The sequence below is a fragment of the Euprymna scolopes genome, chromosome 34 (assembly GCF_053919585.1).
Source record: "Euprymna scolopes isolate OS-2025 chromosome 34, ASM5391958v1, whole genome shotgun sequence".
NCBI lineage: Eukaryota > Metazoa > Mollusca > Cephalopoda > Sepiida > Sepiolidae > Euprymna > Euprymna scolopes.
In genome coordinates, this window is record NC_136515.1 from 32,849,744 (window position 1) to 32,874,421 (window position 24,678).

At 33.8% G+C, this 24,678-nt stretch overlaps 1 protein-coding gene across 5 annotated transcripts in view; it reads left to right on the forward strand.

Moving 5' to 3' along the window:
* Positions 1–24,678, forward strand: part of LOC145259166 (uncharacterized) — a 621,516-nt gene that overhangs the window by 182,306 nt on the left and 414,532 nt on the right. Inside the window, exon 1 of one of the 5 annotated variants that reach the window (XM_080116895.1) lies at positions 18,585–21,701. The exons of 3 other annotated variants lie outside the window; for them this stretch is intronic. The gene's annotated coding sequence lies outside the window, so the exon portion shown is untranslated. Of the gene's footprint in view, positions 1–18,584; positions 21,792–24,678 lie in introns of those variants that run through there. One more of the 5 variants, XM_080116900.1, reaches the window with a different exon arrangement.

Consider the following 24,678-nt stretch of genomic DNA (forward strand, 5'->3'; position numbering starts at 1 on the left):
ACCACGTACTGTATCCCTGATTCTTTTCAGTTTGTTGATTATGTACGTGGGTTGGATTCTAATGTAGAGACATCTTTTATGTGCTCTTCTGATGTCTCTAATGTCTTTACGAACGTACCGTTGGATGAGACTATATGTATATGTACTGATGCGCTTTACGATGGTCGCCTGACTGCTCCACGTTTTTCTAAAGAGATTCTTATTGAACTCATTTTAATGTGCACAAAATCTGTGGAGTTCAGTTTTTGTGATATTATGTACTGTCAGGTCGACGGGGTTTCAATGGGAAGTCCGTTGGCCCCAACTTAAGCAGATATTTTCGTCGGGTACAATGAATCCGTTCTGTTTAACTCTAACTAAACCCACTGCATATTTCAGATATGTTGACAACACTTTTGCTGTTTTTCCATCGCAAAGTGAAGCGTCGATATTTTTTGATAGGTTGAATTCTTTCCATGGAGCTCTAAAGTTCACTATGGAAAGTGAGAAGGACAATTCGCTTCCCTTCTTGGATGTTCTTGTCGAACGTTCAAGGGGGGGGCTTTCTCACTACAATTTATAGGAAGCCGACATTTACTGGCCTGTATGTGAACTGGTTGTCTTTTGTACCAAAATCACGTAAGGTCGGCTTAATTAATACTCTGGTACATAGGTGAACAAATCATCAGGGCTCTAACAGATTGGATGCCAAACTTGATAAGATCAGGGAAATATTCATCAATAATGGTTATCCTGTTGACCTTATTGATGACTGTATTTTCAAAAAGGTTGCGGATTTTAAATCTCCTAAAAAGTTTGGACCTTTGAAATGCCCGGTTTATTTAAAAGTACCGTGGATTGGGGAAAAGAGTAACAGACTTTCCAAACAGATTCGCAGAAGTATTTATGATTGCTTTTATTCTGTGTCCTTGCGTTTGGTCTATACTACAAGACCTGCATTTCCTTCTTTTCGCAAGAATAGTTTGCCTTACATCCAAAATAGCAATATTGTATATCAATTCAAATGCCAGTGCACTGCTGGTTATGTTGGGCGAACATCCTTGCATCTTTTGACTCATATAAACCAGCATGTTCCATCGAAGATCAGACAAGGGAAGATGGGATCTGGTAGTCTCCCTCCTTCTACAGCCTTGGACTCTGCTATTGGCCAGCATTTGGTTGGCAACCCGTGCTGTGCCGATAGATATAAAATAGAATGGTTCGAGGTGCTACATAGAGCGGACTCCAGAAACCATTTAAAGATTTTGGAGTCCGTCTCTATTGCAGTGCGGAAACCTATGTGCCGGCAGAAAGAAACATCTAACGCATTGTTTCTCTTTGGGGAATTTTTAATCTTTTCTCCCATTTTTTTTTTTTTTCCTCTCTCGTTGCGCCAATATTTTAATCGTTTTTTAAACGTTAATAAACTTTATTTTAGTGTCCCCGTATTTTTGGCACATTCAATAGTTCCCCATCAGAACTCTTTACTTTCGACATAGTGTTATTATTTTATGCTATCGATTTTCTCCTGATGAGATGATAGCTGAAAGAGCTCTTATATTTAAAACTGTATATAAATTCTGTACCTCTAAACATTTATTTAAATATATATATATATATATATATATATATATATATATATATATAGCCTAAGCATTAAACACTAGTGTGGGTAGAAAATGATATTATTAAAAGCCCCTTTAACTAGGATTAGTCGTCTTTAAGAGAGTCATAATCAGCTGCCAAACTTAGAGTAATAAAAATGATGTTGAACACTATTTGACTAGCTCTCTGTATTTTCCAGCAGCCTCGCTATTATATTAAACTGAATTCACTTTCTTTTTCTTTAATAATTCATGGTGACTGAGGGGTTGAATTTTGGTTGAAGAGTAAAAGATGATTTTGTGATTGTTTGAATCCTTCGACCGGCAGTAATTATCATTTCTTACACTTAAGATTGCATAAGCATGAAACACTAGTGTCGTAAAAGTAAAAGAAATATTTTTTAAATATTATAAGCTTAACCCTTTAACCAGGATTTTGCCTCTTTAATAGAGATGTACTAAGCTGTCAATTTTAGCAAAATTCACTATTCCAGTGAACACTAATTTTTCTCTATTTGTCCATTGACTCAACATAATATCTTAATTGTTTTTGGTTTTCTCGTAATCATTTTATATGGCCTAAGGTTGAATACCAGGCTCAGAGTTAAAGATATGTTTATGACTGGATGTGAATCTTTCAAGCAGCAGTAATTATTTCGTATGCTGATGATTCGAACATAAAAATACACTTGTGGAAATGATTAATAAAATTTATATTTACTGGAAGTTTCAAATCATTAAATGTTGATCATTTTATTCTTAGTATCAGGAATGCAAAAATAACTTTTAGTTAAAGATAAAAAAAAAACCCAAAGGAATCGTTTTTGGCATCAGAAAATAGGCACAAAATTTTCCAATTCCAATACCTAAAAATGTTTCGATTTTTCCCATTTCAATTTATCATCCGAATGTCAACACACACACACACACACACACACACACACACACACACATATATATTACTTTTAATGCATATGTTCAATAAAGTTTTTTTCCAAATTACCACAATTAACTAAGCTCAATAAAAATGAATTTACACTTTCAGAGCATATATATCAGAAGTAAGCATTCCAAACCAAAGATGTATTTATATCACACTCAGTTTATTTTATTGTTTGTATAGTGCGTCTTACACATGTTTCGTTGAATGGTGGAAATTTTTCAAACAACTCACCAGAAACAGATTTATGTTCCTCGGAAAAAGCACCATTCAAGGTTTTTCCCCTCTTGTAATAGAAAGGATATAAATTGGTGAAAGGAAATAGAAATCCTTAAAAGTTATGTGTAAAGATCTTACTTATATAATTTGTTAGTATCCTTCTGGAGCTATATAAACATGAATGAAAACAGGACACAATCTTTTCATGTTTTTCTTTTTTCTACATTAATGTAGAAATTGTACATAATTAAACTATTCACATAAACTTTCTGTCCATCGTACCGTGAACATAAGCATCTGAATATCAATACAAGTTCAACTAAAATATCGACAATCTTTACCAGTTTTACTCAGGATTATCAAAGATACCAATAAAGTGTGTTGTTGCATCTTTAAATATATCGAAGAACAACACAAAGATTTTGACTTGATGCCATCCTAGACTGAGCAGTCTACATGTAAAAATATCAGCCAGATATTGACTAGCCAGCAACAAAAGCTAAATGAAACATTAAACGATTTATTTTTTTTTTTAGAAAATTGGATAAATCGAGGATGAACTGCAATTTTCAGAACCATACAGTTCGACAAAGCGGCCATTCCTCACCATCATGGTAGCATCATATCTCTTCCTGACTCTCTACTGCCATCTCACTCTACCCTCTATCACAGAAGCTAGATTTTTGTAAGTGCATTGCGAAACATCATGTAGTTGTCCTGACTTGACGTTACCAGGGATTAATAAATCTAATACAGACGTTATTTTATAAATAAGAGAGTAATCTCTGTAGCAGTCCTATGTTTTTAAAAAATAAAATTTGTAAAATTTGTTTTGTTAAAAAAATTAAGTTGTACAAACTCTGCATTGCCCATGCGTCATCATAATTTAATTTTGTTTGTTTTTGTTTTGCCTTTTTCGTTTATAAATCGCATTTTTAATTCTTAAATTTAGTCCAGCATTACCTGGGTGGAGATATATTGACCATAAGAATGGATTATAGAAATATTTTACTTTTGATTACAATAGAGATGAATAATATTGTAATATTTTTGGCATAATGCTGTTTTTTGCATTGCACCAAAACTATTATTGTAAGAAATCTTTAAAAAGCAACACAGATGTTCTTTTAGAAGGATTCCTTGTTTTTTTATAAGTTTATTTAAAAGTTAGTCTTAAACAAAGAACACTAATGCATTCAAAATAACCAAAAAGCCATCTTGCTCCTAAATATTTTTATCATCTATGCTAGCTCATCATTATCATAGCTTTTCATTCCATTTCTAGATCTATCAACTGGACATCCCTCAGGTCCATATCTGAGCATACTTCACTTAAGGATCAATCTGTGAGGATGTGTGTAATGGTCTGCACGTCAGTGCTGCAGGGACACAAAGTGTCCTGTACATAGCCTCGCTTGTGCAGATTGGTCTGTGTTTTGGCAACCTTTGCTCGGGCAAGGAAAATTCAGAGCCTGTTGGGAGGTCTTCTTTCGGTGTTGGAAGGGCCTCATCATTATTGTCTTTGACTGATTCATTCCACTAATGCAGACAGAAAGATGCTGGTGTTGTCCATCCGAGGCTTGTGATGGTAGTCACTATGGTACCTCTTGGTGGCTAAATAGAGGATAGCAATTATTGTTGCTCTACTTGTCACACACTGCTTTCGCTATTGCCTCTCAACAGATCTATGGCGGAGCAATTCTTGACATCCTGTAGACAGATAGCATGGTGGGTTGATTTCAGGTTGCTGATAATCATCCTGCATGCTTTGCTGAGTTTGACGTTGACCTTTGCAACATGAGTAGAACAAGCTATGTTAGCTAATTGGAAATGAGAAAAAATATCGACTTAGTTATAAGAAATAGATTGATTTTTAATTCTAATTTAAAAAAAGAAAGTATATACACATATTACACGAGTATTTATGGTAAAAAAAATAACTGTATAGCTAAATATTTAGTGATTGAAAAAGAATCATAATCATATTTAAATCAAAATATCGATCAGAATCAGTAATTGTATTGAAATCAAGAAAAATATTGTAATTATCATATCACAATATATATAAAGAATTGAATATAAACTCTGTAAATTAGAAATTTCAGAAATTTATTATTCAACAAGGAATACAAAACTTAAAAAAAATTTTTGTATTCCATGTCGAATGATAAATTGTAATTTCTTATTTACAGAGTTTATACTGAATTCCTTACATCAATGTTCTATCTCGAATATAAAGCTTTTTCATCTGATTACGATTGTCATATTAATATTTATACTTGCTTTAAGTTTATTATGCATTTTGTAAACATGAAAAATTTTTTGAATTTATGTGTGTATGTGTGTTTATTTTATAGTTATGTTTTTTTTTACACCACTTATCAAGGCCCGGAAGCCACTCAGGGATAAGGGTTATTGCATGTACAGTACGTTAGTGTGGAGATTTGATGAAGTGTTTACTTAAGAGGGCGGTTCATTAGGAATTTGTTAACATTGGACTTGAAGACATCCAAGTTGTAGTCCGGTGGGAAGCAGGCAGACGGAACAGAGTTCCACAGGCGTGCAGTTCTAAGAAAGAAGCTTTGTTCATGGAATCCACGTTTTGATTTAGGCACAGATATAGAGTGGGGGAAATTTTTCACAGTGGATTCAGCTAGACGGGTGTTTTTTGTGAAAGATTGGCGAGGGGGGACCAGAGATTGGAGTTCAGACGAGCACCTGTCATGGAAATAACGATAAAACAAGGATAGGCTCGCAACGTCTCTTCTGTGGGAGAGAGGTTGCAGGGAAGAGAAAAGGGCATCCCCCACTAAGCCACGAAGTCTATTTTGTACTCTATCAAGGCAGGATAGGCTGTTTTTAGCAGCTCCTGCCCAGATATGGCAACAGTATTCCATCCTTGGACGTACTTGGCTTTTATATAGATAGAGAATTGCATCAGTAGTGAGATATCTTCTGGAGCGGTAGAAGGATCCCACCATCTTTCCAGCGACCTTGGCAACAGACGATGTACGTGTTCCATTTCAGGTCAGGAGTAAAGGTCAAACCCAGAAGCTTGTCAAAACACGGGGCCTCACCCAGACGAGAGCCATCCATCCCAATTGATGCCAGATGGGGATCAGAGCGTTGATGATGTAAGGATAGGAGTTTGATTTTGGATGCATTAAAGGTAACCAACCACATCTTTCCCCACTGAACCACGCGCTCGAGATCAGAGGAGAGAGAATCAGAGAGAACTTATGTATACAAATTCAGGTGATTTTATTTTATCTGAAAATTCAATCACTTAAAACTGTATGACACTCAAACAAATATTACCCGCTCTTATTTCTTTAATTGAGCACTGTCATAATTCCTCAGCATTACATATATGCTATTAATATTTATATAAAGTAATGCAGATTTTCTTTGGATCTATAAATACATCATAGACTCCCTCCTACAAGCTCAATATTTAATTCTCTTTCAACATAAGCGATCAACAAAGGTGGATCATATTTTTTTTTTTAAATATTTGGAATCAAGTTATATTGAAAACAGACTTTATATGGCTTGATATTTTATTTTTTCTTAATGATATTAAGTGTGTGTGTGTGTGTGTGTGTGTGTGTGTGCGAGTTGAGAATTTGGTTTGAATTTACAATATAACAAAAGAATGATATGACTGAATGGTGTACGAATGAATCAAAATGCATTCTGATGGAATTTAATTACATAATGAAATTAATGCGGCAGGGATGCTCATTGACTTATTGATTTTGCCACGGGGGGGGGGGGGGCATATTTGATGGCAACTGTTTAAAATATACAATGTAAACCCAAATCACAAACCTTAGAAAAATCTTTCCATTTTCACTCAAAGTGCTAATTTTTTATCCACAAATTGAAAATTATGTCTATATAGAACTCTGTGTATTAATAAAATAAAACATTGCTGAATTAGAAAAACACTAATTAATAATGTTATTTTGCATATTAATATGCAAATTAATTTACTTGAATACATCAGTGGCATGAATCAGTAGATTATGAAACTGAAGTTCTATTGTAGTATATAAAACTAAGGTTTTGATGCTGCTGTCAGTGTGATAAACTTCCTGATTTTATGAATATAGCGGTGGACCCTTGTCCTTGTATTGACCGGGAAAATAGAGTAATCCAAGAAACTCTTATCCTCAATGTTGAATTATTGAATCATTTGCTGTTTATAGTTGATTTGTACAGAAGCAGACACAACATAAAAAAGGAAAAAAAAAATGTGGATTTTTTATTTTAAATCAAATTGAAAAATTCTGGTTTATTTGTTTCTCTGTCTCATATAAAACTTTTAGGTTATTTCCCTTTGATAAGATTTTATTTTTAAATATGGTTCCTATTTACTTGCCTCCCCACAAAGGTCGGTTATTAATGTGGGGAAAATCTAGCTCCCCAGAAAAGGGCACTCTGGATAGAAACAAAAATAAAAACGTCCTCAGTCTGGAAGGATATTAATTTCTACATTGAATTTGAACGAAAATGGTTTTTTTGGCACTTATGCATTATATAGACGGTGCCATTGTTAGGGGCGATAACTCTAATTTCTTCTTAAAATAGTTACAAAACACCCCCTCCTATGCTAAATACAAGGCTAAAAAAAGAGAATCACGCATAAACTTTACATTTACCAAAAAAGTCATTGATTTGCTTTCTTGTCTAAATTTAATAAAACATAATTTCTTCTTGGTCAAATAACACACAGAATAAATTAAAAAAATGAATAACACCAAAATACTTAAAAACCAAAAGTTATTGTATAAGGATGTATCAAAATATAATTGTAAAAACATTTATTGAAAAAATACATTTTTTGAATTAAAGCAGCATTACTTGACCTTTTTGTTAGGAGCAAAGTGTAGTATCTGTTCTGATACTACACATCCTCTTTTCTGTCCTCAGGGACATTCCAGCCCTAACACCACCCCCACTCTGATTTTTTTTTATGAACACCTCATAAAATTTAGGTAAAAACTAAGAGAGATCTGCATTTTCAGCTATATTTGAATAAAGGAACCAATTTTTTCAAAAGGTTGATTTTGGTCCAGAAATAAGAAATCTGTAAGTTATGATACCCTATTTTGGAATCTGGATGTTTTTGAAAATGTCCAATTTTGGGGTTCAAAATAATCCTCTTGGGGCTAAATTTCACCCAGGTATGTTTTCAAGAATAACAAATTCAAAAATCATAGAAAGGCACCAAATGAAAGGAAAGACCCTGTTTTGATCAATTCATGTGGCACTGCGGCACTTTTTTAGAGGTTGTTCAACCCTCCAAAGCAGAGCAGCAAAAAGGATAATTGTGGTGCTTTTCCTGAAACCACTTTTTGATTTTTGAAATAAAACAGAATGAAACTTCCATAAAATCAAAAAATATCTCTTGTCATTACCACCATTCTGGCATATTTAAACCCTGAAATTTGGTATTTTTCAAAGAATTTATCGGTTTAAGTAAGAAAATTGTAATATTTGTGACAGATCAGTGTGATTTTCTTAAGTAGTATAACAAAAACACAGAATTTGAACTCTTTGGAACTCACTTTACAATTGAATTTTGTCATAACAGATCTAACCACATGGAGTATATTAGTTATCTGTGTATAAAATAACGATTTTAACCCAAGTTATGTAGTTGTTGCTTTTGAGAGACTAGTATCTCATTCTATGGTACTGACATGGCCAGGAAGAAATAATCAACAAATATTGTTGTGTCGATGATGAATTATTTTCCCTGGATTGTGTATTGTGATGTTGGAATGAAATGACAATTTCTAGTGCCAGGGATGGTATCACCAAGTTGGTACCAGAAATACAAGATTTCTTATACTGATACCATGTGTTCTTTGACAATGGGCAGGAAAGTAATTCCCTCAATTGATCTTTTGCAGTATTCCTTAACTGCTCGGAACATTAAAATTTGGTTGTTGATAGGCATTTGAAAACTGGCTTGCAGTATCTTATGCTTGACAGTTACCTCCAATTCTATCACAAGGGGATTTCCCATGACTAATTGCAAAGAATGTCCAGATTGCATTAATGCCAAAATCAGATTTGTAGTTGCAAAGATTGAGAAATGCTTTGTAACTTTTATATTGATCAGCACAGACATCACTGAAGTATTCAATTCTTTTAATCTATCACAAATTCTTCTTGATCCATGCTATGAAAATTCTTTGCGATTTATCAACGAAAGGGTGTCATAGTCAAGATTATCAGATATGATGCACAAAGAAATGTGTTGAAGTTTTCCATCTTGTTTGAAATATATCATCACAGGATGCATGGTGCACTGGTCCTTATTCCAGTGATATCCCTGGATTTCATCCTGCACCACATAATGGTAATTTTCTTTTTCCAGAAGAATGATGCTCGCTTCCTCAGTGATCTCATCTTTTCTTTGTGTGAAAAATTGAGCCTGACTTTTTTTTTAATTACATTTTCACCTCAAATAAGGTATATTGCCACTTTGATGTAGGAGGCTACTATCAGGAACCTAAGTTCCAGGGATACTATGTAAGGAGTTTAGCAGTCTGTTCACATTACACTTGAACTTCTGCATGTCAGTACAGTTGGGGAAGCAGGAAACTGGAAGAGAATTCCAAAGTCCTGCCATTCTGGGATAGAAGCTATTAGAGTAAAAGGCTTTCTTACTTCTATGGATCTCAACTGTGTAGGGGTGGGACTGTGTGGGTGGAGATTATGCAACCCTTGCCTCACAATTTCATGCGCAGCTGCCCCTACAGGGAGTATCCTTTGTCTTTTGAGACTGAACAGAAGTATCAAGACATCGAAATGCAAATACGTCACAAACCTAATTAATTTGCTGTGAAATATATTTCTTTCAAAAATACATAAAATTTCTGTTTTTGTTGTATAAGATAATTTAAATAAGTTTACTTGGTTGCGATTTATAAACTGTTCTATTTTTATTGTTTATACTAAAAACACAACTCTGTACATATTGTTTAAAATAATAATTGTCTATTATTTAAATAAAATATATATAGTGTTCCTTTTCTTCAATACCGTTTACATGTTTATGTACACGTGAATACAGGAATTCAGTTTGGAGTGATAGAGGGTTCGAGAGTAATTTGCCACCTAAATCTTGCCAACATAAATATCAAACCCTGCCCGCCAGATTAGTACGCACGGGCTGACCGACACTGCAACCACCAAATTTTTTGCTTTGTTCATAGTATTTGTGCATGAGAGCAACTAACAAAGTTAAATTTTGGGAAACTTTTTGACCAACCACACCTCCACCCACAAAAGAGAGTGTTTATTCCGAAAGCTGTTCTTAAGGTTGTTGGTGTTCGTTCTGAAAGCCGTTCTTAACGAAAGGAGGTTGGTGGTTGGGCTACAACAAGATCAGAAACAACAACAACAGAAGTACTTTAGCTTTATACATGAGGTGGAGGCATACTAACAGCGGGCAACGCCGGTTAACGGGTCCTGCTAGTAATAAAAACAGCCACTAAATTAGAAAACACTGATAACAAATAATAAATTAATAAGATGTAATTTGGTAAATTAATATGCAAATTAGGTAGACCTAGTAAATATATCGTGTGAACATGCTGGATATAATAGAAATCTCAAGTTTTTCTATTTTTTATTTGAAAAAAGGGGTTTAATGTTACTATCATTGTGCTAAACAACCCAATTTCATAAAGTTGTTCTTGGGTTTTTTTTTTTTTGTTTTTTGGGGTTTTTTTTTTAGTAGAGTTTTGAAACTTTATCAGACGAGGTAATTGGATAAGTATATTTCATTTTGATCAAAGGAGGCATTGTGGAATATGCATTCATACAACTATAAAAATATATTAATTTTATTGATAATATGAAAATTATATAAATATCAATTAAATATTTATTTTTTTAATCAAAGAATCTGTGGTACTATCTCTAAGCCGACTGATTTTAAGATTTAATGTGTGTTCATCGAATCAATCAGTGAAAGTAATCTCGATTTGCCTTATCCCCATTCATAAAAAAGGCCTCTCTTTGTTTGGCGTGCAAGTTGAAAATTAAAGAAGTGTTTAAATTGTAGGTTGATCTAATGATGACGAATACCGATGTCCGATGAATCGTGGTGTTTTATTTTAACATCCGGGACAGTGAGGCGATAGATGTAGTTATGCAAATCAAGTTGGTTTGCATATGTCAGATGTAAGTTTAAGATAATAAAAGAAGGAACATGGTTCAAATTTGGGGTCGTGATTTATGTTTTGAACTTGATGTTGCGAAGAGCAGAATGGAAAGAAAGAAAAAAAAGTGAGATAAAAACGTTTTGTGAGCTGTGAACCGCATTATTTTGACTGAGGCAACATTTTAATTTAGTGAAATCTATCTTTACCGGCCCCATTGAAGTTAGAGTGAAAACACTTCCCTTTCAAATCTCCTTTTTCCTATAGTGACATGAGATCAGAAAAAATCTTTTGAATTCAATACTTTCTAAATGAAGCGCATAAAAGAAACGCAGAGATTTTTGCACATTCTACTCCCTCTCCTCCATGCAGCCTTTTTCTTTTTCAACCTTTAATATTAAATTGTTTTTTATCGCTGTATGATATCGTATTCATTCCATTGTGTCCATCTACATTCAGAGCGTTTTCCAATCATGTTGGTTACTGTATGAAAATCGATTTGTTCTATTAAGAACAAAACACGTTTGCAGATTTATTGGAATAGCAGATCTGCCGTTTTATCCAAATATTTTGCTTTTCTTTTGGATAATTTCATTGTCTGTGAAGAAACTTTTTTTTCCAGTCTTTTATAAATGGTAATGTCTTTCCACAAATTAATTTTTTCATTCAAGACTTTACTAAAGTTCAATTTAAGATTTTCTGCTGAGAATTTCTTTAAATTTAAATTCTGTTTCTACTATTTCTGTTAAATCAAGCCATTTTTATTTGGCCAGTGAATGCAGGGTTGTAGGCTCTGAATATAGGATTTTTTCTTCTGAGCTCTTGATGTATATTTTTTTTATAAACAATAAACAATAGTCACATGAAACACAAAACACTACAACTAGAAGAGATAGCTCTCAAAATATGTCAGTACTGCCGGAACATACTCTTAGAAATTTAATGTTAGAAGAGAAGACAAGAAGCTCTTTGCAAAACCTTTCTATCAGAATTTCTTTATCTTTGGGAATAAAACACTTTTTTGGACACTTCATCATGTCGGCTTGAAAATAGAAATGTTGAAACATTTCTATTTTCAAGCCGACATGATGAAGTGTCCAAAAAGGACACCCAAATCATGCAATGAGATGAGAATGATGATGTTGGTCCAATTAACATAGTAACAGTAACCCCAAAACAAATGACGAAGGTCCATGGCTCTCAGAGTTTAAAATAGTTTCGAGCTCACAAATTGAATCAATTTTATTTAATGATAGCGTTTTCTCGTCATAAATGTTTATTATATCTACCAACTTGATCTTAAGGATAGCATACTCAACCATTTTATATTTCTTTCAGACCTCCCCCCTCCCCTCAATTTCTGTTTTTTTTTTTTTCATTTTATGTTGAATTTACTTATAACGGCACTAGTTGAATTTCAGAGGACCCCCCCCCCCTCGCTGTTCTCTTATATTGCAATTTCTTAAACATCACTTGCAAAAATTCAGAAAGCGATCACGTTTTTGTTTTCACGGTTAATTAAAAAAAAAAAAAAAAAAAAGAAGTCTTTTGGGACGCTGATATTAAAGCAAAAAGTCTTCTCAAATCAGTTTGCACTCTGGAGACGAATGCGTGTTCGAGATAAGTGTATTTTAATTTTTATGTTTAATTTCTAATATTAATAACTACATTCTATTTCAGTACTTAATTTATATTTTTATCTCCTGATTGTTTTATTTAATGATAGCGTTTTCTCGTCATAAATGTTTATTATATCTACCATGAACAGATTAGGAAATTGTATTCATTGTTAATTCGTGAGAGGTGAATCTATCACCATGCGTTCCCAATAAAAAACTCACCAGTTGGACTTTTATTAAGTACAATACTTAATAGATTTTTTTTTTTTCTTTTTTTTATAAAGGAGAGTAGAGAACATTTTGTGGAAGCGTTGTCAGTAGCTCCTGTTACTCTCGCTTCTCTTTATTTGTCACTCAGTCCTCATTTTTTTAATGAGTGATTTTTCTGACAAAGGGAGAAGAAAAAGCTGTATTCTAGGTTGGCAGTATTTTGCGTGAACAGTCGACAGAGATGGCGGAAATTTTCTGTTCTATGTCTATCCTTGTAGCCATATCACTAGTAAGGGTGCTGGAGGTAAACATTTTATCTGGGCTGACGTTATCCACCTGATAGTCAGGGACCCGAACCTTGGATTAACCACTAAGGAGGCTGTCCTATCAGCAGGCGCAAAGTACTGGGGCTGCTGTATTGCCATTTGGTGAATGGATTCAGGACCATGCAGTAGTCTCTGGTGGGGCCTCTCGATGCCATACTAGTGGGTAATTGTTACGGCTTTACCTTATCATGTTCTACAAAAAAAAAAAAAAAAATTCTTCGTTACTTTTCTCTCTTTGTTTCCCCTCTCTGTCCTGCTCTAAGCAAGTCTGACGACCTAGTCCACAAACTCCAAAATTCCATCATGACAAGTTTCAATAAAAATACACGATTAAACCCGGATCTGAAACTTCCAACGTAGACACCCACTACCATGTCTCCTTCTCCAACATCAGGGGTCTACGTTCTAACCTTCCAGAGGTTGAAGCCCAATTACAGGAGACTATACCAGACCTTTTATTTTTAAGCGAAACTGGAATTGGACAGACTATTTCCCTAAATGAGTTCGTAATTAAAGGATACTCTAACCTAACTTCCAAATCTGACCCCCAAGATTGCCATGGGCATGGAATATGTGCCTATATAAAAGATGGCTTTCCATGTGGTAGGGACATCTCCAGAGAAGATCCTAACTTACCCTATATGTGCTTCTGAGTAGCACTAGCTCACACTACAGCATTTATATTTACTCTCTATCTTTTAGCATAACAGCGGAGTTACTATCTTTAAAAGCATATCTGAGAAAATTGACCAAGTTCTATCAGCATATCCTTCAGCTAATATTCACGTATGTGGAGACTTCAATGTTCACAATGTGGAATGGTTGACCCACTCAAACAAGACCGATGATGAGGGGAGATTCTGTCATGATTTCTCCATTGCTTATGACCTCACTCAGATTGTTCACGAATCCACCCGTGTGCCCGCCCGACAGTATGCAAGTCTCCTAGACCTTTTTCTCACAACTTGCCCTGAACTATGTTCGGTTTCCGTTCTGTCTCCTCTTGGATCTTCCAACCACTCAGTTGTATCAATTAAGATAAAAATGAAATGTAATAAGTCCTCAGACGTACCTCTCCATCGTACAGTATATCGATACACTATGGCTGACTGGGATAGTTTCCGTACATTTATATCGGATCTTCCTCTGCGTTCCATGTTTAAAAAGGATGTGTCCTCTATAGTATCAGACCTGACAGAATGGTTAATTGTAGGTATAGACAATGTCATACCCTCGAAAAAGTTCCAGCAAAAACCTAACAGCCAGCCATGGTTTTCTCCAGAATGTGCTGCTGCTATTGCGCACAGAAATCACTTTTTCCACTGCTTCCAACGTAATAGATGTATGAAACCTAAAGCCGCTTTCAGGACTGCCAGCAACCATTGTAAGAAAGTAATAAAGAACGCAAGAGAGTTGTATGCTCAGTCCGTCAAGTCCAAAGTAGCTGGGCAGCGGCTTGGTTCCCACCAGTTTTGGCAAATTGCAAACAGAATCCTGAACAGAAGCATGTGCTCTATCCCAACTATCATCAATGGACCTGAGTTAATCTCGTCAGCATCAGACAAAGCCAAACTCTTTACCAAGAACTTTGCAGCTAATTCTACCCTTTGCGACCAAGGCCGCCAACCCCCAATATTTCCTCTTGTATCAGAAAACACACTATGTGATATACGTATATCTGTACATGATGTTGCCAAGCTAATCAAAAACCTTGATTCCAGTAAAGCAACTGGCCCTGACAGTATTCCAATTATAGTACTCAAAAAAACTTCAACCAGAACTAGCACCCATACTTACAAAACTGTTTAAACGTTGTCTTAAGGAAAATTGCTTTCCATCACCCTGGAAAATCTCATCAGTATGCCTTGTATTTAAGAATTCAGGTGATCGTTCATCCCCCTCTCAGTACAGGCCAATAAGTCTCCTGTGCGTGATGAGTAAGTTGCTGGAATCTGTGTTAAATACAGAAGTAATCAACCATCTCAGCAAAAATAACCTTCTTAGTGACACACAATATGGTTTCCGTTCTGCTAGATCTACAGCAGATGTGCTTACAGTTATATCTCATAGGATTAGCGAATCTCTCAACAGAGGCAACCTTTCTAGGGCAATTGCTCTTGACATATCAAAGGCCTTTGATAGGGTATAGCATAAAGGTTTACTTCGCAAGATCTCCAGCTATGGTATAGCTGGAAATGTCTTCTCAATTATTAAATCATTTCTCTCTGATAGGTTCATAAGAGTAGTAGTTGATGGGCAAAAATCAGAAGCTCACAGTATAAATGCTGGAGTCCCTCAGGGGTCAATCCTGGGCCCAACTCTTTTCCTGATCTACATTAATGATCTTCCAAATTACATCCTTACATCATTCGTAGACATTTTTGTTGACGACACTACCATCTATGGTAGCACATCTAAGACAGTAAACGACCAAGTGCTCTCCGATTCTCTCTCCTCTGATCTTGATCACGTTGTACAATGGGGAAAGGAGTGGCTGGTTACTTTTAATGCATCTAAAACCAAGCTTCTATCTTTACATCATCAACTCTCTGATCCCCATCTGGCATCAATTAAAATGAATGGTTCTCGTCTTGGGGAGGCCTCAAGTTTGACAGGCTTCTGGGCTTGACTTTTACTCCTGATCTTAAATGGAATACGTACATCAAATCTGTTGCCAAGACCGCTGGAAAAATGGTCCGATCCTTCTTATATAGATAGAGAATTGCATCAGCAGTGAGATATCTACTAGATCGATAATCTAGTAGATATCTCACTGCTGATGCAATTCTCTATCTATATAAGAGCCAGATACGTCCAAGGATGGAATACTGTTGCCACATATGGGCAGGAGCTTCTAGAAAAGACTTGTCCTGCCTTGATAGGGTTCAAAATAGACTTCGTGGCCTGGTGGGAGACGTCCTTTTCTCTTCGCTGCAACCTCCATCTCACAGAAGAGATGTTGCGAGTTTGTCTCTACTTTATCGTTATTTTCATGGAAAGTGTTCGACTGAGCTTCAATCTATGGTCCCCCCTCGCCAAACTTTCACAAGAAACACTAGACTAGCTGAAAACATTATCAATAATTTTCCCCACTCTTTATCTGTGCCTAAACCTAAACATAGATTCCATGATCAAAGCTTCTTTCTTAGAACTGCATGCCTGTGGAATTGTCTTCTGTTTTCCTGCTTTCCAGCTGTCTATAATATGGTTGTCTTCAAGTCCAACGTGAACAAGTTTCTGATGAGCCGTTCCACTTCAGTTAACAAATTTACCGAACTTCCATTACTATTGATTACTATATTGTCCTTTTGATTACTCTACACTCTTTAACCCTTATCCTTGAGTGGCCTATCGGCCTTGATAAGTGGTGACGCCTATGTAAAAAAAAAAAAAAAAAATTACACTCGGCTTCCTAAAGGAATTGCACATATCCAAAGTTGTTTAGATGCGACCATAACCATGGTATACCATCCATAAAAGTCTGATTTAACTTTGATAACCTGAAATAAATGCACTAAACATTTTACAAAGTCGTATAAGTTAATTCATGTCAGAATCAAACTATTAGAAACAAATAAAAGACAGTTGAAAATTAAAAAAAAAAAAAACTCTTGTTATTTGTGTGTCATGGCTTATCTAAACAGAAACACTACATTAGATAAAAAATAGTTTCTTCCTATGCATAACAACTTGTGGTCTGACAAGTACAATATGCTTGAAGATTGCACAAGGAGACTAACTGAAGGGACGTGTACAGGGATTTCTTATACCAGTGTTTATTTATATCTTCTGATATTTCATCTCTCATTTTGTCCTTCCTCTTTTATTTAAATCTTCTTTCACAATCTTATTTTTCGGTTGGGATTGGGAATTGATATTTATTCTATCCTCAGTCAGAGAAAGAGAAATATTTTTTGATGGGATAATTTAAATTTTTGTCTCATCCAGAGTTCCCTTTTCTAGGAGTTGTATATTCCCCTATAAAAAAACAAATCTTGTGTTTGACTTGAACCTTATAAGGAGGAAAATAAATAGAGACTCTCTCTCTCTCAGTATATGGCAACAGTGAAGATTATTAACGATCAACCGCCTTATTTTCCTCCTCCTATATCATCATCTGTCTTATCCTTTAATACAATTTTCTCAAGTTTTCAATAATTTTCATTTTATTTCAAACACAAAACCAAACTAAATCCAAAGCAAAAACATTCAAGCCTAAAAGTTTATTTTCTGTCTCTAGTTCTTCTACAATGTGTGTTTACTTAAAGTGTTATAGCGACAGTATGAGATTATCTCACTTGGATAATTTTTTTTTTTTTACATAGGCATCACCACTTATGAAGGCCTTGAGACCACTCGAGGATAAGGGTTAAAAAGTGTACAGTATGCTGCCATAAAATGAGTTGAGGCTTAAATCGCAAAACAAGCATCTTATAAACACAAAATTATGTTGTCTCTGAAGCATTGTCACCATTTTATATTGAATTTTGACCCAAATTAACACAGGTTCAAAATAATACATAATAATAATAATATAAATTTGTCTCTCTCCTTACCATTACCCCCCCCCCCCATTTTATAAAAGGGTAAAATCACAAAAACTTCCTTGAATTATGCTTAAGGTAACATTAACACAAGTAGTATTTGCCAAAAGTAGAGTTTTAGATTCTATTAGAAATCGATGGTATTTCTCCATAAAAATAGAATTACTTTTCTAGAGCATTCATAAAGGTGGGGATCTTTGGCATTTGGTAGATACTTCCTAATTGCGTTAATATAAAGTGGGAAAATGTATCTTTCCTGCTCGTTGCTAAGATCCATACAAAAAGCAATAACTACCCTCATCTTTCCTCTTTCAAGCTATCATGGGAGATAACTCCACGAGTTATGCCTGTTATCAGGAACATATGACTGTTTTACCTATACAGTTAGTTATTATTATTAGTATAACCTCGAGCCTTGCTAAGCAAACTAAAACTCACCGTCAGTTCCTTTCTAAGTAAAGTAGCGATCATTGGTATTCTTAGTTCCTTCCTAAACAAATTAGTGATCATTTATTATTCTGAAGTGGAATCTTTTAAAATAAATGGTTTCATCATTGTATATGAACATTTATTCTGACTTCTTGTTGACAGAACAAATCAAACAAGACAAATACAGCGTAGTGAAACACCATGGTGAAGAAGAGAACAAGGTGGCTATGATATGGCTAAAACCTATAAAAATATATAAAACCTATAGAAATTTAATGGCATAAATGGCTTATAAAAAATTATATCGTTGCAGGGATTAGTGGAATTTCCTATATTTCTTAAACACATTAGGAATCAAAGGCATTTCTTATTTTTCCAAAATAAAATTGTGATGAGTAACGTTTCTCAGAGTCTTTCAAAACACTGGGATAACAATGACATTTAGTTTAATAACAGCTTGTCTGGGACAAGCATAAAAAATGTGTAATGCACAGAGAGTACACAAAAAAAACCTCATAAATTAATCCTCAAGAAAAAGTAGAATTGTTTCCATTAAATTAAGAAAATGCACATATTTATTTAAAAAAAAAGTAAAGGAAACCACTGTTACATAGGAGTCATATTAAAAGAAGAGATGACGTATGTGATATTTAGTTGTTGTGTTGTCTATCATAAAGGGGATCGTGTGTGATCGTCTAATCAGAGTTAACGTTGTGTGATCGTATTAGTAAGAGTCTTAGAGTGTTCGTGTTGTGGAGATAGAGACAGTTCTTATATATAAAGAGAGACAGGGTACATGTTAATACAAGAGAGCCAACGACATGTAATACACAATGAGAGATTTGATATATAGATAGATAGACTGAGATATAGTTTGTTTGACATTTATACTTTTGACAGTTCTGACAATGGGAGGGTTTCTATAAACATTGACACATATTTCTTTTACCTATTTTTGAGATGAGGATTTTCACAAAATTTTTATCATATAAATTGACAATACCTTTTCTGTTGAATACATAGCACGAAGACGCAGATACAAAAAGATGGTGATGTTGTTTATTCCATTTCAACCGGCCAATGGCTTTGCATTAAGGAATTCAAGTCTTTACATGATTCTTTCTTCTTCTAACCTCCGCTTCCAAGGTTCCATGTCAGCTCTGTCTCTGACTCTTCTCTTCTCCCCTCTGACTGACTGAGTCCCCGACTGACTGGTCAAAGCTCTCTATATTGAGACCCATGACGTCATTGCATGACCAACACATGCATATTAGACACATGGCATGACATGCCTCCATGTTTAAGCATGCATTGTTACTCACATGTTTCAACCCGATTTCTCTAACCTACTTTACAAATATGTTTAATAGTTTCTAATGTTCTGATCTAGATTCCTTATTTTAATTTCATTTCATTACATTCCTTTCTTTATAAACAGATATCTAACTATTTATGTGAACAATGGTAATTCTACATTGCATTTTCACTAACATTCTGTATTTCAATAACATTATGTATTCTGTATTTATTTTAACTTGTGATCGGAATTCTCAATTCTAAATCTAGCTTCGCAAGTTCGAATCCTCGACTATCCTATCTCTTATTTACTCACTTACAAGAACAGGCAGCTGTTCTTTAACACCACGTGCATTGTATGGTGTAAAAAAAAAAAAAAAAAAAAAAAAAATTAATTCCCCACCCCATCCCCGATAAATTTTCTTAATAGTAGACATATCCTATTTGATTGAAGTTAGAACTAGAAAATAAGCTGAAGACTTGTTTATATCCTCAGCATGGTTTGATGTGGAAGACCAATTCTCTTCAAAGCAGATAACTGGTCTCAACAAATTGGTAAACAAATTATGTGAATTACTTCCGAAGTAGAGCTCATTGGCATTTCTCAGAGCCTTTCCAAACAAAGAAGAGGTCAAAGACATTTCTTACAGCATTCCTAAACAAAGTAAAGATCTATGTAATTTCATAAAACCTTCTTAAACAAAGAACCATTGCTATTTCATAAAAACGTTCCTTGTGGATTTCTACGATTTTTCAAGCCAGAAGAGTCTCGCCTTTGACGAAGTTTTCTAATCAAAACTATTGTCTGTTGTGGAAAATGTTTAATAAATTTAAATTTAATTAAAAGAAAGAACAGCTTTCGAAACTAATTTGCATAGAGAAAGTAGGAAGAAAAAAGAGTGAAATAATCAGAAATCTAAATTATTCTATTGCACTCGCTATTTCACGTTGGCCAAGTTTTGTTCATTCATGAAATCCAACTAAACTGACCAATCAATGCAAAGCGAAAATAGAAAGCGGTGGAAAAGGGGTGGAGTAAATAAATCGACTGCAAAAATGTTTAAAAAAGGAAAGAAAGAAAGAGCAGAGGGGAGGAAAGATTCGATGTGGATGAAGAACGAAATAAAGTAAAACAAAACACAACGAAAATATCTGCCTTTTGTAGCGCGAGATATCTCTACAAGGCTACCCAAACAAACACTGCGGCAATATTAGACACGAACTCGCATGTTTGTAGTGAAGAAGACCCCACCCCCACCCCCTCAGGTGCCTGGCGGAGGGTGGCGCCCTGGACGTTAAAAAGAGGAATAATAATGTGGCGAAAATGATGTAAATAAGTCAGCTCGGAAAAAAGAAAATGTAAAAGGAGGAAAAATACATTTTAAAGTCAAATGAGAAGGATATGAAAGGGGGGGGGGAGAGTCGAAAAATCAATAAATTAAATAAAACGAAGGATAAAGGAATTGGCAGAAATAGAAAAAGAACTTAAATAAAAAAAGAGAAAAAAAAATTCGACAGGAGAATGTAAAAAAAAATAAATAAATAAAATAAGGTGAAAAAAAGTGAAAAATTGCAAGAAAAAAAATGAAGGAAAATCAGGAAGTATAAAACTGATGAAGATTTTTGATTTCTTTCTTAAAATGAAAGAGGAAGAAATGCGATAGAAAATATTTAAAGATGAGAATAAAAATTTGAGAAATGTTTTTAATAAAACAATATAAAAAATGCGTGAAACGAAATGTCTGAGAGGTTAAAAGAAAGGAGGTTGAAAATTGGAAAGAGGGGGCAGATTGGGAATAGAAAAGGAAAAAAAGTATGAATTAAGAGCAGTGGGACGAAGGAGAAGAAACGGGCGAATGAAAATATAACAAAAACAAACAAAAAAACGTTGGGTTAAAACGTGAAAGCGAGAAAAAAAACATGAATATTGTTTTGATGAAAAGAAAAGGATCATTATTGGCGATAATAATCAGTAATGGTGATGAGAACGAATAAAAAATAAATCTTTTTTTTATTTCTTCGATATATTTTTCTTCCCCGCAGTCAGTGTTTTTTTTTTTTTTTTTTTTTTTTTTTGTGTATGTGTGTGTGTGTTTGGTAAGGTCAGTCGACAACGAACTACTCTAAAAATTATCACGGTTTTACGCGGCCGCCTTGGCATCACTTGTACAGTGCGCGCACAGTAGCCGCTTCCCCCCCTCTCTCTCTCTCTCTCTCTCTCTCTCTCTCTCTCTCTCTCTCTCTCTCTCCTTCAGCTGTGAACGAAACAGCTTTAGCAAACGAGTTTTTTGCGGAAATCAGCTGATGTTAACACACACTAACATTTACCGTCTCCGGCCGTGACACTACGAGGTATTATTACTGTTATTGTTTCATGTTCTTCTAATATCACTAAAAGAAAAACAGGAAAGAGAAAGCCTGCTTAACGCTTTAATCTTTTTGGTTTGTTTATATCTCTATTATTCTTTGTTTTGCATTGAATTGTGTGTGTGTGTGTGAAGTTTCTTCGTTTCCTTTTCCATTTTGTTATGCACACTTAAAATCAGTAACCGAAACAAGTTAAACCAGTGCGAGTGCGCACATCTTGAAGAAGTGCGAGAGTAAAATTCGCGCATTTGCTAAGCAAAGCATGTTTATGACACCAAATGTTATTGTTTTTACACACGCGCGAGCGCGCAACTACACTAAACCACCCTTTGTTCCCTATTCTTCGCGTTTAATACTTTTTTTAAATATTAGCGGGCATAACAAAAGTGTCCCTAAAAAATTATAATCCTTTCCTCCTAACGAAAAACAAAAGCAATAATATACATTTTTTGTAAATAACTGTACAGTGTACACACATTTACTACAAAGAAAGAATAGACGCCTCTGAAACTTGTTAACATGATAAAAGTGATCATTTATTTTGCAAAAGGTGTATGTTTTTATTTCAGGTGTAGTTATCTTCATACAAGTTGAATAAATATATGTGAATCTTTATGTATTCGATTAATCTCAGCATATCCTCCATGTGTACGTTTAAAGATGATGCGCGGCACGATGACTTGTCTAGGAAAACACAAATCACCATGCACTCCATGTCTCCAAACTCTCTCTCTCTCTCTCTCTGTATATATATATATATATATATATATATATATATATATATATATATATAATCTTATTTTCGAATGTTATGTTTATGCAATAAATTTTAACTCAATATAAGGTGACAATTTGTAAGCTTCAAAATTACCAGTTTTTGTAATAATTGAGCATTCATATATTGTTTTCACAAAATCAAAACAACAAAGATCAGATTTTATATATATATATATATATATATATATATATATATATATATATATATATATAATTGTTTTTGTGTTTTTTATGTATTCATATTAAAAACCCTTTTTTCTATTTATTTAAAAAGAAAAAAAGAAAATACAACTTTGTTATATATATGGATCATGGAATTGCATTCATCTGCAAAATTTGCATATTGTTTTAAACATTCATTTTAATTAATTCCCTATTAGTTTTTTCGGTTTTCTTATGAGATGATCATCTTTAGTTAACTATATTCATGCAGATATTTTACATGATTTATACTTGCGTAACTATTTGCTTAAAAGGTTACAGTAAACAAACCTTATATATATATATATATATATATATATATATATATATATATATATATATATATATATATATATATAATGTGTGTGTGTTTGCGTATATTTATTTGTTTAAAAAATATTGTCTACCAAACTCCTCAGTCAGTTTTTTGTCTACAGACATAAAACTTAATATATAGAGTACTTGAACCCATGAGATGTGAAAATTAAAAAAAAAAAAAATGAAATTTGCCAGGTGATGGTCGAATGACGACATTACGAATATGCATGCGTAACGTAATAGCTATTGGTTCGTGTTTTAATTTTTCGCCTTGCAGCAAACACGTCTTCATAGTTCAGGCATTAACGTCAAAGTAAATTGTAAGCTAAACATTTTGGTTTCGATTCTGAGTGGTGGCACACGAGTCATTTTTTTTTTTTAATTTTTTAAATCATTTCTATATAATATAATAATAAATGTGAAATCTACATTAATCAAAATATATTTGAGCATATTTTATAAGCAGGCAATGCCGGGCGGCCTGCTAATATATATATATATATATATATATATATATATATATATATATATATATATATATATATATATATATATATATATATATATGCAAACCTTAATTATTTAGAAAACATATATTGTGTTCAAAGCCGCTTTTATTTACAAACAATTATTTCTGTCCATCTCAAGAACATATTTTTATGGTATACAAAACATTAGTGATATTTTGTGTATCATGAAATCTTGAGATGGACAGAAACAATTGTTTGTAAATACAAATGTTTTTGAAGAAAAGAGCTCTAGTTGTACACTACTGAGTTCCAACATAATCGTTCATGTTAACTAAAAGAAATTTATATACAATTTTATAATTTTCGGTGAATTTATGTCCACATAAGTTAATCCAATGAATTCTTTTCTTGTTGTGTTTAAGAATAAATAGAACTGTATATTTACTTGGTAGAAAACTTTTTTTGTATACCAACACTTTTTGATTACACATTTTCAATTCAAACATGATTAGATTTAATGCATATAATAAAACTAGAGAATAGAATTTAATTTTAAAAAGATTTCAATATGAACGATAGTATTTTAAAATTTTCTTTAAACATATGTGATCTCTACTGTCTGTAAACTCTTGAAATGAATGTACCTTCATACTAAGAACTCTCAGTGAGAACTGAAACATGTCTGCAAATATGTAGCCAAAAATGTTTGTATAAATAAAATATTGGTCCATGTTATTTTCAATCAATTTCATCGATTTTAATATTTAATCCGGATCAATTTTTTTCTTAGCTATAAAAAAAATATGCTTTTCTTCCCATTTCCATCTATTCCCACAGTTCTCATGGGCAGTGGAAATAAATTATGATAAAATTTTTCACACTTCATTGCTTATTACTCTCTCTTCCATTTTGACTAAAATTCTACTCTAGAGGGAGGGAAAGAGACAGGAAAAGACAGTTGTATTTAATAGAGTATTTTGTACTTGCTCCTGTGGGTCAATCAGTTAGTATCATACTTAGAGACAGAGGTTGTGAATTAAAACCTTACTTCGGGCATAATAATTTTTATTTTAGTTTTGTCCCGAAATGAACTTTTCAATTTACAATGTTATGTAAATTGAATTTAATTTTATTTATTAATCTGCAGAAATAAGGACCCCAGCTAATGCTAAGTGGCCTTATAATTAGGTATGTAT